The 13086-nt window shown below is 39.1% G+C and overlaps 1 protein-coding gene across 2 annotated transcripts in view; it reads left to right on the top strand.

Moving 5' to 3' along the window:
• Positions 1–6101: 6101 nt before the first annotated feature.
• The window catches only part of usp2a (ubiquitin specific peptidase 2a), a 46101-nt gene continuing 39116 nt past the window's right edge, over positions 6102–13086 (top strand). For both annotated transcript variants that reach the window (XM_088300533.1, XM_088300532.1), the window contains exons 1-2: positions 6102–6252; positions 10596–10690. The gene's annotated coding sequence lies outside the window, so the exon portion shown is untranslated. The remainder of the gene's footprint in view (positions 6253–10595; positions 10691–13086) is intronic.

Raw genomic sequence — 13086 nt, 5'->3', positions numbered from 1 at the left:
ATATTTCTGTCGCGTTCTGAGTTCATTTTGCTGCTGATCATCAAGATTAGTGAGCCTGTCCCAGAAGAACCGTTGCAAGCTAAAGTCAAGACATTAGCTCCTCTGTTTTTCACAGATCATTTTTGTCTCAGAACTATAGTCGTTCCATAAAGTAGACTTTGAAGTGGACCTTGATTTTTACTGTTGGTTCTATACTGGGCTCGTTTTGATAACTTGGCACAAAAGGAAAAGAAACTCGTGCACATCCTCATACTGAGATGGGGAAAAAATATTGTTTTTGTTGCCTAATGCCTTTTTCTTTATGTTCCTAATCCAAAACTTTAAAATGTTGTAAAAGACAAAAAAAAAAATAGTTAGCTAATGATAAAAACTGAAGAAAAAATCCTTAACTGTACTCTCACAGTGGAAGTCAACCCAAAAGATTTCTGGAAAGAATATATTCTATGCACCATCACTAGTCTAAACGTGGCATTCTGATTAATATTGTGTTTGCGGAATATGAGTTAAGCAGAAAAATCCACCCATTTCTGGCCATCTAAGGGAGGTGGCTATTTTATCACATCTGTCAAATGAAAATGACATCACAGTTGCTCAGGGCTCAGCTAACAACCAATCATGACTCAGCTTCAGAAAACAGGGCGGCTTTCGCTGCTTAATTCATATTAATCAGAATGCCACGTTTAGACTGGTGAAGGTGCATAGAACATGCCTAACGCGATAAGCATGTCCTTGAATGTGGAATATTTTGGTTCTCCAAATGTGCTGTGTCATTGTCAGATTTGCATTCCACCGTGTTGCTGCTGTCCATGTTTTGATATTCAGCGTGCTCGTGCCCGGATTTCAATCATTCAATACCTTAACCACGGTTGACTCACTTCACTCTTTCATCTTTCATTTTCTTTGTCATCTGCGCAGGTTGAATTTTTGTTTTTATTTTACAAAGTAATCTATTTTTAAATGGAGGGAGTCAGTATGGTAAAAAGATAAGCGAAAAATCAACCGAAGGACTGTAGAGTAAGAAGGCATTCTTTCCCACCACTGAGACTTACAGTATGTTTTTTAATTTAGTTTTTTCTATATGTATTAATTTAATGTAAATATGTTCCGACAGCAGGTATAAAGAACTTGGCCTCACTGTTTTAATACGAGAGGAGTTTAAAGCACGCATTTGTGCGCAAGTCAATGTATGTATTTCATCTTTATACTACACTCTCGCTAAAAGACTTGTTCTTATTTAGTGTTACATCCGCATGCTTGGCTTTTCACCCAAGATGGCTTTTTGTTAGTTACTGTGAAATATTTGGTTTTAGGGCAGGTATCGATTCAGATTTCCAAAATCTATCTGATTCAGTTCACAAGGGCCCGATTCGATATAATTCGCTATTCACTTAACAATTCAGTTAAGGATTTCATACATGTACCAATTTTCATTTCTTGTGGAAAACATTGTCAGAAGAACCAATACTGCAAAATAGCTGAAACCTCTTCATCTAACTTGGTGCATTAGTAAAATATGAATATTTACATTAAGAATTGAACCCAATGCAGTTAGAATAATCAAAATTTCTCACCTGGTCAAAACTATGATAATTTTTGTACACTTTATAAATCATTACAACCTGATACACAAAGTAGTAGCATAGTAATTCATATTCTGTATTTTAATAATCAAAATGGATGAATCACTTTCAACGAACTGGGTACATTTTTAGATTTTTGTAAAACCAAAACGAATTAACTAACATTAATAATAGTACTTTATCTTAGCAATTGGCATCAAACAAAATACCTGCTAATATTACATGTAATGTATGTGCTAGAGTAGTGGTTAGCCACTATCTTTAGCATCTTGCTAATCGCCACTTAGCATCCTCTTCTGCGCATTTTATCACAGTAAATTCCGAAGCTACATAACAAATTTGTGTTCAAGACATTTAGGACTCCTCTGGGTTTTAACCAATTTATTTTCCAAGACACAGTTAAGATAAAAAAGCTTATTATAGAGTATTAGCATTGAGGCCTGTGGACTCGTAGTGAGCAAAGGCATTGCCAACATGCGGGCTCATTTGATGGAAAATCGCTCCTCACGTCAATATACGCTGAGACTTCGTAGTCCTAACAAGCAAGCAACTCATTAGATATTGATATGAGTGAGTTAATCGGTGCTATATATAATTTTCACGGGAGATTGCCGTGTGAGATTGCTCTCTCTCTCTCTCTCTCTCTCTCCATATATATATATATATATATATATATATATATATATATATATATATATATATAAGATAAATGTTTTAACTCAGTTAAATATTTTAACTCAGTTTGATTTACTTCAAAAATAATTAGCATACTTTGCAAATATTGTGCCATATTAGCTGTCTTTAGCACGTCTCAGAACAAAACACTGTGTTTAAGTTACCACTGGGCCTTGCAAACCAACACTGCTGGAGTGTAGCACTTGTGGGCAGTTTTGAGAAATGTTTCGAGAATGAATGTCTGCAAAGATGTTTCCATTTAGATCGTATACAAGAATCCAAGAAAGCTATTAGAACAGTCTTTGAATTAAATATACTTTATATTTGGTGATTTTGCATCAATTCCATGATATTATTCAAGTAAATATCTGTTATAAGCTTCGCAAGAAATAGTAGTTGAAAAATGTGATTAATCATGGAATTTTTTGTGGTTAATTACTTGACAGCACTACGTCTAAGTGAGATGCGCCACACTGCGGCCAAATGAGGTATTGCCTCTAAATGGTATACGTGTTTTCCATCCACACGTTTTTATGTGGGTCACATCGATTTTTGCTTGTATGAATCGATGTTGGGCTATGAAAATGAAAATTGATTTTTTAATTTTTTTCAAACCCATGTCTATTTGTTTTTAAATTTATTTGAACAACCTCACCAACTAGCAATTAACGGAGGACAATGTTCCTGATTGTGAATACCTGCTGCATTCGAATCCCAAATTAAACTCTTATCACATGCGTTCTGGGAACATTTGTTTGGGGTTTATGTTCAATGTCTCCCATCTTTGACAAGGAGCACTTTGATTCAGCTTATTTTTGGTGTAGTGTTTTATACACCACAGTATCCAATGATAGTTGTGTACAACTTTATATGCATATACAGTAGTTCTCATTTAATAACGCCACTCCTATACTTGAATATCAGGAAATGTAATTAATAAAGCTAATGTGTGAAGGTCTAGCAGTTAAGAGCAGGTCATATTTCCATTCTTGAGTGAGTGATAATAACATGAACCACAGTTTCTTGCACAGTGAGTCCTACACTTAAATGCGACCCAAGTATGGTGTTGCATTGTGTTAATTGAGTGAGAGGTTAGTCTGGGTTGTGCAAATATTTGCAGGGTGGACGTCTTTTAATTCAAGCATGTTTATTGTGACGCATTTTCCAAGGAAGGTTTTAGTGCTGTTTCTGCTGAATAACCTTTGACCAAATGTTTTGCATTAAGCATTGTTCTGTAACATAATCCTTTTTTCTTTTTTATTGTTCATGTTTTCTTCATATTTCTATAATATTCATTTTGTCCTCCTGTAACCACATACAGGGTCAACCCTGAAATGCTTGAATGAAAATGACTATCTGTAACATTAAAGATTCACAGCCATGTAAACTGAAGTTGAAGTTATTTTGCATTTGCTACCGCTTACTGTTCAATATTGGCGCTCTCCTGTGAAAAACCTGTGTCCAATTTAGTTGCATTTATTTATTTTTTTATTTCACATTAACGTAATGACTAATGCGGAAACCCCATCCATTTAAAAATAATAAAAATGGGAAAAAAATGGTCATAAGTGTTTTTCCCTGGACAGCGATGATATGTAGGCTATGAGTGGAGACAATTTGATTGACAGTGGTCCAACGGAAATTGAAAGTTACACTGCCACATATATAAAACTGTTAATAAACAGCGGGAACTTTAAAACTGCTGTTTTACTCCATCTCTGAGAACAGAGTCCAGAACACTCCATTTAAGCCTGTACTTGAAGGCCAAGGACGATGACGGAACGGTTACCAGATCGCGGGCCAGCAAATTAGGCTGAAGTGCCCGACTCCAGATTAGTTAAGAATTTTGGCACAGTTATCACGCCTACATTGCAAGCGTAAATCAGCGTTTAGTACGCGTAGCGGAGAGAAAACGCAAGCATAAAACAAATGTCCGCACGCGTGGAGTGTATTGTACTTGAAACACATTTTTATACACACAAAACATTTACGTGGTATCTTCACGTTACGGACACGTGAAAGTCATTTTTTTACGCGGTATTTGACATTACGTTTACCTCATTGTGGCATAAATCTAACACCATAAGAGACAGAAATCTTTTTTTTGTTTACTTTGACCACATAATGCGTATCACTTATTCCAGGGAAGAACTGCTGAGCCTTGGGCAGCCTTTCTAGCAGTTCCACAGAAGATGGAAACAGAGGAAGTGTCATGATCGCTGGGCCGTAGAAGAGACGTGCAGGGTCAAAAAGCAAGGATTCTAAACTCAGCTTCCTTCCACGCACCTGGCAAAACTTTCATTGCCTGAACAAATGGACGAGCTGCGAAACCATTATATTCCCCAGTTAGGTTTGCCTCTTTCCTTGCTGGTGTCAGCGTTCCAGCTGAGGCTAATGTGAATCGGGCTCTGCAAACGCTGGCTGACCAAATTAGGAGTTTTGAACAGAAATACTAACAATCACTCCTAATCGTAATTGGGGACTTAAACAGGGTGCAACTCAACCAGAGACTTCCAAACTATAAACAGCACATTGATTGTAAAACAAGGGATGACTGCTACACTGTTCTTCCAGATGCATATTGCTAATTTCCCAGGGATCTCTGGAGGTCATCTGATAAAGCTCTGGTTCACCTTATTCCATCATCCACAGAGACCCTAATCTGTGAATATTGAATTTAAAAAAAAATCTAAACGTTTAACATGAAACAGCATAGAAACTCTTGACTGCAGACCCACATCACAAAGTGCCTTGATTTTATTATTTTTTTTTTTAACAGTTGTTAAAAAAATGAGCATCCTCCTGTTGAGGAGAACTGCTATGTCTTCACTGAGTTTTCTTACAGACTTGCTAACACTTGACATCTGATAGATGTGATGCAGGCATCACTAGTAGTTACTGTAAAAAAAGAAATAAAATGCATTTACTTATGAGAACTTGTACACAGTAAGATCCAAATGAGAGTTATTCAGCCAGCACAAATAACATTGACTTTTGATTGAAAACTGTCAGAGAGGTATTCATTTTTATCATTGGAGAACGTTTAGCACAATATATTTAGGGGTACTACCTTCAAGAAAAAAAAAATAGCGGCTGCCGGATGAGTGGAATGAAATCCTCTTTCTTGTCACGTTTTCTTAACAGTTCATAGCGTAATGCTACTCATCAATCTACTCATCTTGTCATTCAAATACAATTTATAAAGTTTTGTGTTTATGAGGTTTAAATCAGTGCTTAATTAGTTGATGGTGTGTTTTCATTTGTTCACTCAATTTCGTTTTTTCTCTTGTTAATTTAACTCACTTCTGAACAAAAATGCAACAGCATACTGAATGCTGAAGTAGTTGTTATTAGTAGTTGTTATTTCTGTCTTTTATTTTCCTTTGAAATACTTGTTCATTTTGTATTCAGTACAGCTTCCTTGCGGAAAACTGTACAACTTTAAATATAAAGTTAACAATAAACTCTGGGTTGTGGGGAAAAAAAGTTTATCTTGCAGGTTTGCAAGTGTCTAATGCCATTGTCAATTTATACATTGCCTTTAACTGGAGCTCACGTCATGTATTCTAAGAAAACACGTTATCTACCATAAGCACAGAACGATTCGCTTGAATCATCCGCTTTCCTTGAAACCTTGAATGCAGCATTTTTTCTAGCGAAAGAAATCTGTGATGTTTACGTTCATCGTCATGACGACGGAGTCGGAGGCCGTCCGCCGCCGTGACTCGTGACGTTCACCGAGAGGCGTTAACCAATCAAAATTGAGTTAGGATGCTGACGTGACGTCACAGTTAAAGAGAACCGACCGTTAGGTGGTTGCTGAAACTTACTGCATTGAAGAAACGACTGGATTCCAGCATAGGCTCGATTAAACGCCGAGGACTGCGGTCTTGCGTCCAACACCAGCATCCGCTGCAACTTATGTAACGGTGAAGAAACGCTAGCAAGATACTTTTTGGAAGGCGTTTTGGTGCCTGGTCGCATCTCCCGCTGCTGGGTGAGTAAATTCGGTTGGCAGAAGCGGGCGTCCAAAGCCAGTCCTCAAAACCATGGAAACGTTGCCTTTTGGGTGCTAAATAAATTCATATCCTCGCAGACGTCACGTATAAACGGAGACCATTTGCTGATGAATTGCACTACTGAGAGAAAAGTCTGAAAGTTGTATAAATCGTCGAAACGGGCTGGAGGTGTCCGAAAGCACTTTGCTTTTGTTTGTGTGGCTTTTTTTTGTACGGTTACATATGCAGTTTATGGTACCATAAAGTTTAGAAAAGAGGTATCGTAGAGTTTAGAAAATGGTGCTAATATCGCGAACAGGATGTGGCTTACTTAAATTAGCGTCAGATGCTACTATATAATTCGATGCAGCTTCATAGTTATTTTGAATGAGTTTCCGAACTGCAAACCATCACTGAATGTGGTTGCCTTAAGTCCTGACGCACTCGAACGACCATCCCCGCCCCCAGTCTGATATTAGCCGGGCCGGGCTGGTTCTCCGCGCATTATATGGAATAATTACAGAAATACGTCCAGAATGGACGTCACATCAACCAGTACCGTATTACCAATCTGAACGAGTGGCAGCACAACACTAGTCATCATCACGCTGTAGGTTGTGTTGTCCCATTTTCCCCCTGTGTCATGTAACACAACACCTGGCCCAGCGTCTGTCCACCACATCGCTACCGGTCCTTTTCCACACACGTCACTTCTTTTTTTTGGATAGGAAAATACTCGGATTTCACTCAAAACACTATTTCGCCCCCCCACCCCCAATATACTTTGTCTGTACTGTAAACAGTTACAGTTAGTTTGTAGTGGTGGGCAGCAAGGTGGACTAGTGGTCAGCACGACTGCTTCACAGTTCTTAGCTTAATGAACTGAACATAAAAATTGTTTTATGACCTTATATTTTAATTAAATAGTCATTTTCTTTCAGGATTTTTGTTTGTTTTATTTGAAATCTTATGTACCCCCTGGAGTTCCTTCAAGTACCCCCAAGGGTTACTAGTTTCCCCATTTGAGAACCACTGCATTCGATCAACCAATGAGCAACCAGTTTTCGGACATTGGTCATAACAAGCGAAGATAATTGTATAGATCGCAATTTGTGGGCAAAAGGATGTAGGAAAACTGCAGTGTAATTCCTACAGTATTCCATGTACAATTTACCCCAATGAGATTGTCACATGTTCACATTTCTGCTTTATTAATTAGTTTTTTTCTTTGTGCTATGCTGTGCTGTCTTTTGCTTTCTGCATCATTTGTCAGCAAGTTATAGTGCGAACACGAAAAGTGAAATGTGAATCTTGCCAAGTCTCTTGTAATCAGTCTTCCACATAAATGAAGGTGTAACTTTCAATTTTAATACTGAATTTGTCATCAGCATCAAAACATGCTTCCAGAGTACTCTGTTGTATTGCTGATGCAGCAATTTGCCTGACTCATATGTACACAAAGACATAATGACTTTTTGTTGTGATGGCACTAATGTGTTCCGTGATAGAAATATTTACTTTTGGCAGATGTACTAAGGATTTCTGGATAGAAAATTGCTTTTACGGGGGAACCATGATGTTGCAATTCCGATCTGATGTCATGTGCCAAACTGTATTATATTTCTCACTCAATGCATGTATAAAGGATCCAGCCAACAACACAGGGTTTGAACAATCAAAAAAAAAAAAAAAAGCACATGCATGGATTTTTTTTTTCTGGTGAGGGGCTCTCATGCATAAAAATCACAATTCAAGGCCAGTGCAAAACTGTGTAACAGCAAACCATTAAGTGCAAGAACTAATTTTGTACATTCTTAGACAAAAAGCAACTCACTTAAAATTTTAATATTATTCTGTATTATTTATGATCATTATTCTGCAGCACGGTGGCCCGACTGGTTAGCACGATGGCCTCACAATGAGAGACAGCATCGGTCATGGGTACAATCCGGCTCCGGCCATCCTGTGTGGAGTTTACGTGTTGTCCCCGAACCGGCGTGGGTTTCCTCTGGGTACTCCGGTTTCCTCCCACATTCCAAAAACATAAATGGCAGGTTGATCGGACACGCTAAATTGCCCCTAGGTATGAGTGTAAGCGAGGATGGTTGTTCGTCTCTGTGTGCCCTGCGATTGGCTGGCAACCAGTTCAGGGTGTCCCCCGCTTACTGCCCGAAGATAGCTGGGATAGCCTCCAGCGACCCTAGTGAGGAGAAGCGGTACAGAAAATGGATGGATTATTCTGTTCAAATAGTATTTTTTTCCATCCATCCATTAACCATTCCATTTATAGCAGGCTTTTGTGATATAAAAATGAGACCCAGTTGAATAATTTCAAAACTTTTACCAACATGATTGTATTGTATCTTCAGTATAACCTGCACAACTCAATGGAAAAACAAAATGATTAAATATATTTGGGTGAGACAATGTGAGGATAACTGAGGATGTGGCTGGATTCAGAATCAACCAATCAGATTCAAGCTCACATCAAATGGGAGTCAACACATACCTGCTCCCATTTAGCGTGGCTCTGATGAACCCCAAATGAAGTTCACATGTTCTAGTAAGTTTGTTGTAACTTTTTTGAAGTCCCATCTTACAGCACAAGTACCGTATCAGATGGTTCTCAATGTTCAAAGTAATGTATTAGTGACCAGACTTCCCCAAAACTGATGAAAAGAAGTGAAGAAAACGAAGGGAGTTATGAACAGTTCCAAAAACCACTAAGTGTTAGCACAAAACATTCCGGTTTCTTCTGGAAAGCCAAAAGACGTCAGGAAAGCTACCATGACATCTGAACTTTATTTGTGGGTAAATAGAGACCCATTTGCATTGTGGCAGGTTTGTGTTGACTCCGATTTAACATGGGTTCGAATGTGATTGGTCAGTTGTGAACACAGCTCCATCCCCAGGGTGTACACAAATGTGCAATCACTTTATCTCAGTTTTTACTTCCCCGCTCAACAACACCTATTTTTCTTATTCAATTGAGTTGTAAAGGTTATATGTCACATGAGTGGTGTATTTTAACGAGATGCGTGAATTGAGTGAAGTCATGCTACGTACATTTATTCACTTCATATAAACGCTTGTTTTGAATGACTTGGATGCCAACCCGCGTCACTGAACAGATTGTGCTCTACTTTGAAGTGTCCACTGTTCTGTCTGCGTTATCGCATTTTACTTAGTGGTGTGAAGTCCGAGTCCGGTGCAAATACAGCCGCTCTGCTATTTGTAGTACCGTGGCATTATTTACTGGCGCAAACCAGGGATGACATGCCACGTGAGCTGACTTTTCATATCGAATTGTGTCTTCTGTGAACTGCTGACTTTAGCAGAGTGGGCACCTTTGTTTGTTTTTTTTGCGGAGCTCAACTTAAATGTAGTTGGTTCTTTAAAAGCAAATTGGAATGCTTCGGAGTGTTGAGTTGACCCGTGGAGGTCATAGGTGTCTGCTATATTTACCAGCTCTGTAACATGATCTGCGGCATTCTGGATGGCTGTGCTCATACTATCCTCTCACACTCTGGGGCCACAGCCTCTCAAGCGGCAGCGCTGGACTATCTGTCCATTTGGTCGGACCGCTCAGAACAACAAGGGTGAGGACCCAATAAAGCAACTTTACTACTTTCTATTTTCATAGTTATTGTTTAAGTGCCCACTTTCCTCAGCTGCCGGCTACGTCTTCCTTGATTTTTCTAACCTGACAAGAGACCACTAACTCAGGGGCAGCTCATGTCTTGAATAGTGAAAGTGAATGATTTGTAGTTCTCGTGGCAGAATGCGAGCCTTGAAATAATATTTAGCGATACAATGACGCTTTCCTAGAGGGAGTCAACCAATCAGTTACCTTTACCTGAGCTCTCCAATTGCATTTCTTTCCTGAATTGGCGGTATAAGATTGGCGTAAGGACATTGTCTGTCATCGAGCTTAGCGAGACATTCATTGGTGCTGAGGCAACGTGAGCCTGTTGTGAGAGACACAAAGACAAAAACAGAACTTTGCAATCGCCTAAAGTATGGTTTCTTAAACTTAGAGCCGGGATCCAAAATGACGGGTCAATCGTGATTAGGTTTTCAGAGAGACATTGTGAGCTATAGTATTGACCATCATTTTAATCATCATTTTTTATAAATATGGACTGTAATAAATTATTTTCCATGTTTTGTTTCATTAATTTATATATAGTCACCTGCGTGCTCTGGTAATATGTTTTATATTTTAGTAAGTTTTGGTCACGCCGTGGAAAAAAATCCTGGTCTAAACTTTGGATTTGTTTCTGTCTCACTGCTTTGTCGTGTTTTGTAGAACAACATCCAATGTGTCCTTATGTTTCCTCAGGTGGGATCTGTGTCACAAAGCCTGTGAGTGTGTGGACAGAAAAGCCGGGCAAGTAGCCCAGGAGCCTTTGCAGTCTATGGGAACTGCTACGGCAGGTAATCATGTCACACAAATGATTTTAAACATTGCTAGGTGTCAGAGTGTACTGCGATAGGATATATGGGTACATGTTCTAGTAATGGTGGCACGGTGGCCCGACTGGTTAGCCCGATGGCCTCACAGTGCAGAGGTCGTGGGTTTGATTCCGGCTCCGGCCTTCCTGTGTGGAGTTTGCATGTTTTTCCCGTGCCGGCGTGGGTTTTCTTCGGGTACTCCAGTTTCCTCCCACGATCCGAAAACATGCATGGCTGGTTCATTGGACACTCTAAATCGCCCCTAGGTATGAGTGTGAGCGTGGATGGTTATTCGCCTTTGTGTGCCCTGCGATTGGCTGGCGACCGGTTCAGGGTGTACCCCGCCTACTGCCCGAAGACAGCTGAGATAGGCTCCAGCACCCCCGCGACCCTAGTGAGGAGAAGCAGTACAGATAATGGATGGATGGATATATAGTACAAAAATGTCAAACCAACAAGAACAACTGAGTGTGCACCCTCAGTCGCACTGCTGAAACTGTAATGGAAGCAGGAATGGTGAGTTGTCCTGTTTGTAGATTTAACTGAAAATGAGTGTAAAAATGTAATGCGTGTGTGTGGTGCGCACCTGCTTCACCGCGTGTGTGAGAGCACTGCGCAATTTCTTATATGCGTTAGAGGGAACGCTGACAGAGATTGACAGATTATTTGATTGCAAACCATAATCCTCTCTCGCCTATTGACTTCCACTGATTGGCACTTTCCGCTCAAGGGTCCTAACTTTGCAAGGAAATAGACGAAGTCAGATTCTCATTGTGTATGTAGATGGAAGAAAAACGTTTAGTGCCTGTTAAATGTTTACAAATGACTGAATCGTGACTCCAGGAGTTGCATGATGACAGCATGATGACTGAAATATTTATTCACACTTCAAATAGGTGTATTTTTCCATTCATGTTTTAATTAGCAAGTAAATATTATAGGTACTGTGTATCTGTTTCACCAAACTCTATTTAGTCATATAAGGATGTGAAAAAACCTTTAAATGAGTTATGATTAACGTAATGGAAGAATGCATTAAGAAGACAACCAGTCAAGTTTTAATTTACTCTCATCATACCAGTCTTTAGTTTTGATTACCGTCCAATTATTGCTGCAGGAATTTACAGTGCAGTAAAAGTGGGCAAGTATTGTGACTGTGCAAGAATGTGCTTTCCTACACACACATTATTGTCACTACAACAAGATGCTATTCAGACCTCTGTGCCGATTCATTTTTTATTACTTTTGTATCCCAATTCTAACAAAACAATGACAAACTGCCAAGTGCCAACTGCCAAATGCTGGCAAAATTCCATAACAACAGTAAAATCATCAATTATATTGTCACTTATGAAGGTAGCACATCTTCACCAAACTGGCAAATTTGTCAATTAGTGTGCAAATCTGTTTTACAGAATGGTGATTGAAAATACAATCAGTACTTTTTGTTTATTTGACTCTTGCTAATTTAGTTAAAACTGAGTAAAGACTGTTTGAGTATGTGTGTGATTGGGGTATAATACCTGTTTGTTTAAATCAGAGAATGACAAAGTGAGATGGAACTCACATTCTTACAAAATGTGAGAAGTGAATAGTGGTCAACCAGAGAATAGCATATTTTCCGGACTATAAGTCACTACTTTTTTCCTAGATTTTGTAGTTTTAACTGTAACATAATGTTCACATGCAGTGGTCAGTGGTCACATCGCTAATCACAAAGTTATTGCCCTCCACCTGGGACAGATAGTTTTTGCTTTGGCTCTTTATCCCCCCACGTCCCCGCTTATTTCTTCCACCTTTGTATCCAAGCAAGTATTTTATTTCTCGCTGTCTCTCTCTGACACTCAAATCTTTCAGTATGTGCAGCAATGTATTTCCCCTCGACACATCAATTTTTTTTTTTTTACAACACTGCTTTGTTCACCAAACCATTTCCACTTTTCTCATGCTCTTCAGGGACCTTTTCATTCAATTTCATTTGTCGGATGTTTGGCAGACCTTTTGTGGTTGAATTTGGACGTAGAGGGTGAGGTGGAAGCCTCAGAGTACATTTCCATGTGAAATGTGACTTGGGAAAATTACTAAGAATCCCCCCGCCCTAAAAGTCTTGTTTTTAAAAAACACTTAGCCTATACAAGTTAGCAATTCGCAATCTTCTTTCAAAAACAGACTGCAATACATCCAGTTCCAGGAACTCAGTTGTATACTGTAAATGTGCAAGTCTTTATCCTTAGGTTTCGAACAATCATTCATTCATTAAAAAAAACAAAACAAAAGCGGCAACACTTATCATCCCACTGGTCTTCATCACGGTATTGGGTATCATTCTTATTGAATTCCCACAGCCAAACAAGCTAAATGGGGCATCATTGACAAAT

This window comes from Idiotropiscis lumnitzeri, chromosome 7 (genome assembly GCF_059441095.1).
Source record: "Idiotropiscis lumnitzeri isolate Australia: NSW breed Sydney's pygmy pipehorse chromosome 7, RoL_Ilum_1.0, whole genome shotgun sequence".
Taxonomy (NCBI): domain Eukaryota; kingdom Metazoa; phylum Chordata; class Actinopteri; order Syngnathiformes; family Syngnathidae; genus Idiotropiscis; species Idiotropiscis lumnitzeri.
The sequence above is the reverse complement of the archived record's forward strand: the minus strand, read 5'-3'. Positions and strand labels throughout refer to the sequence as shown.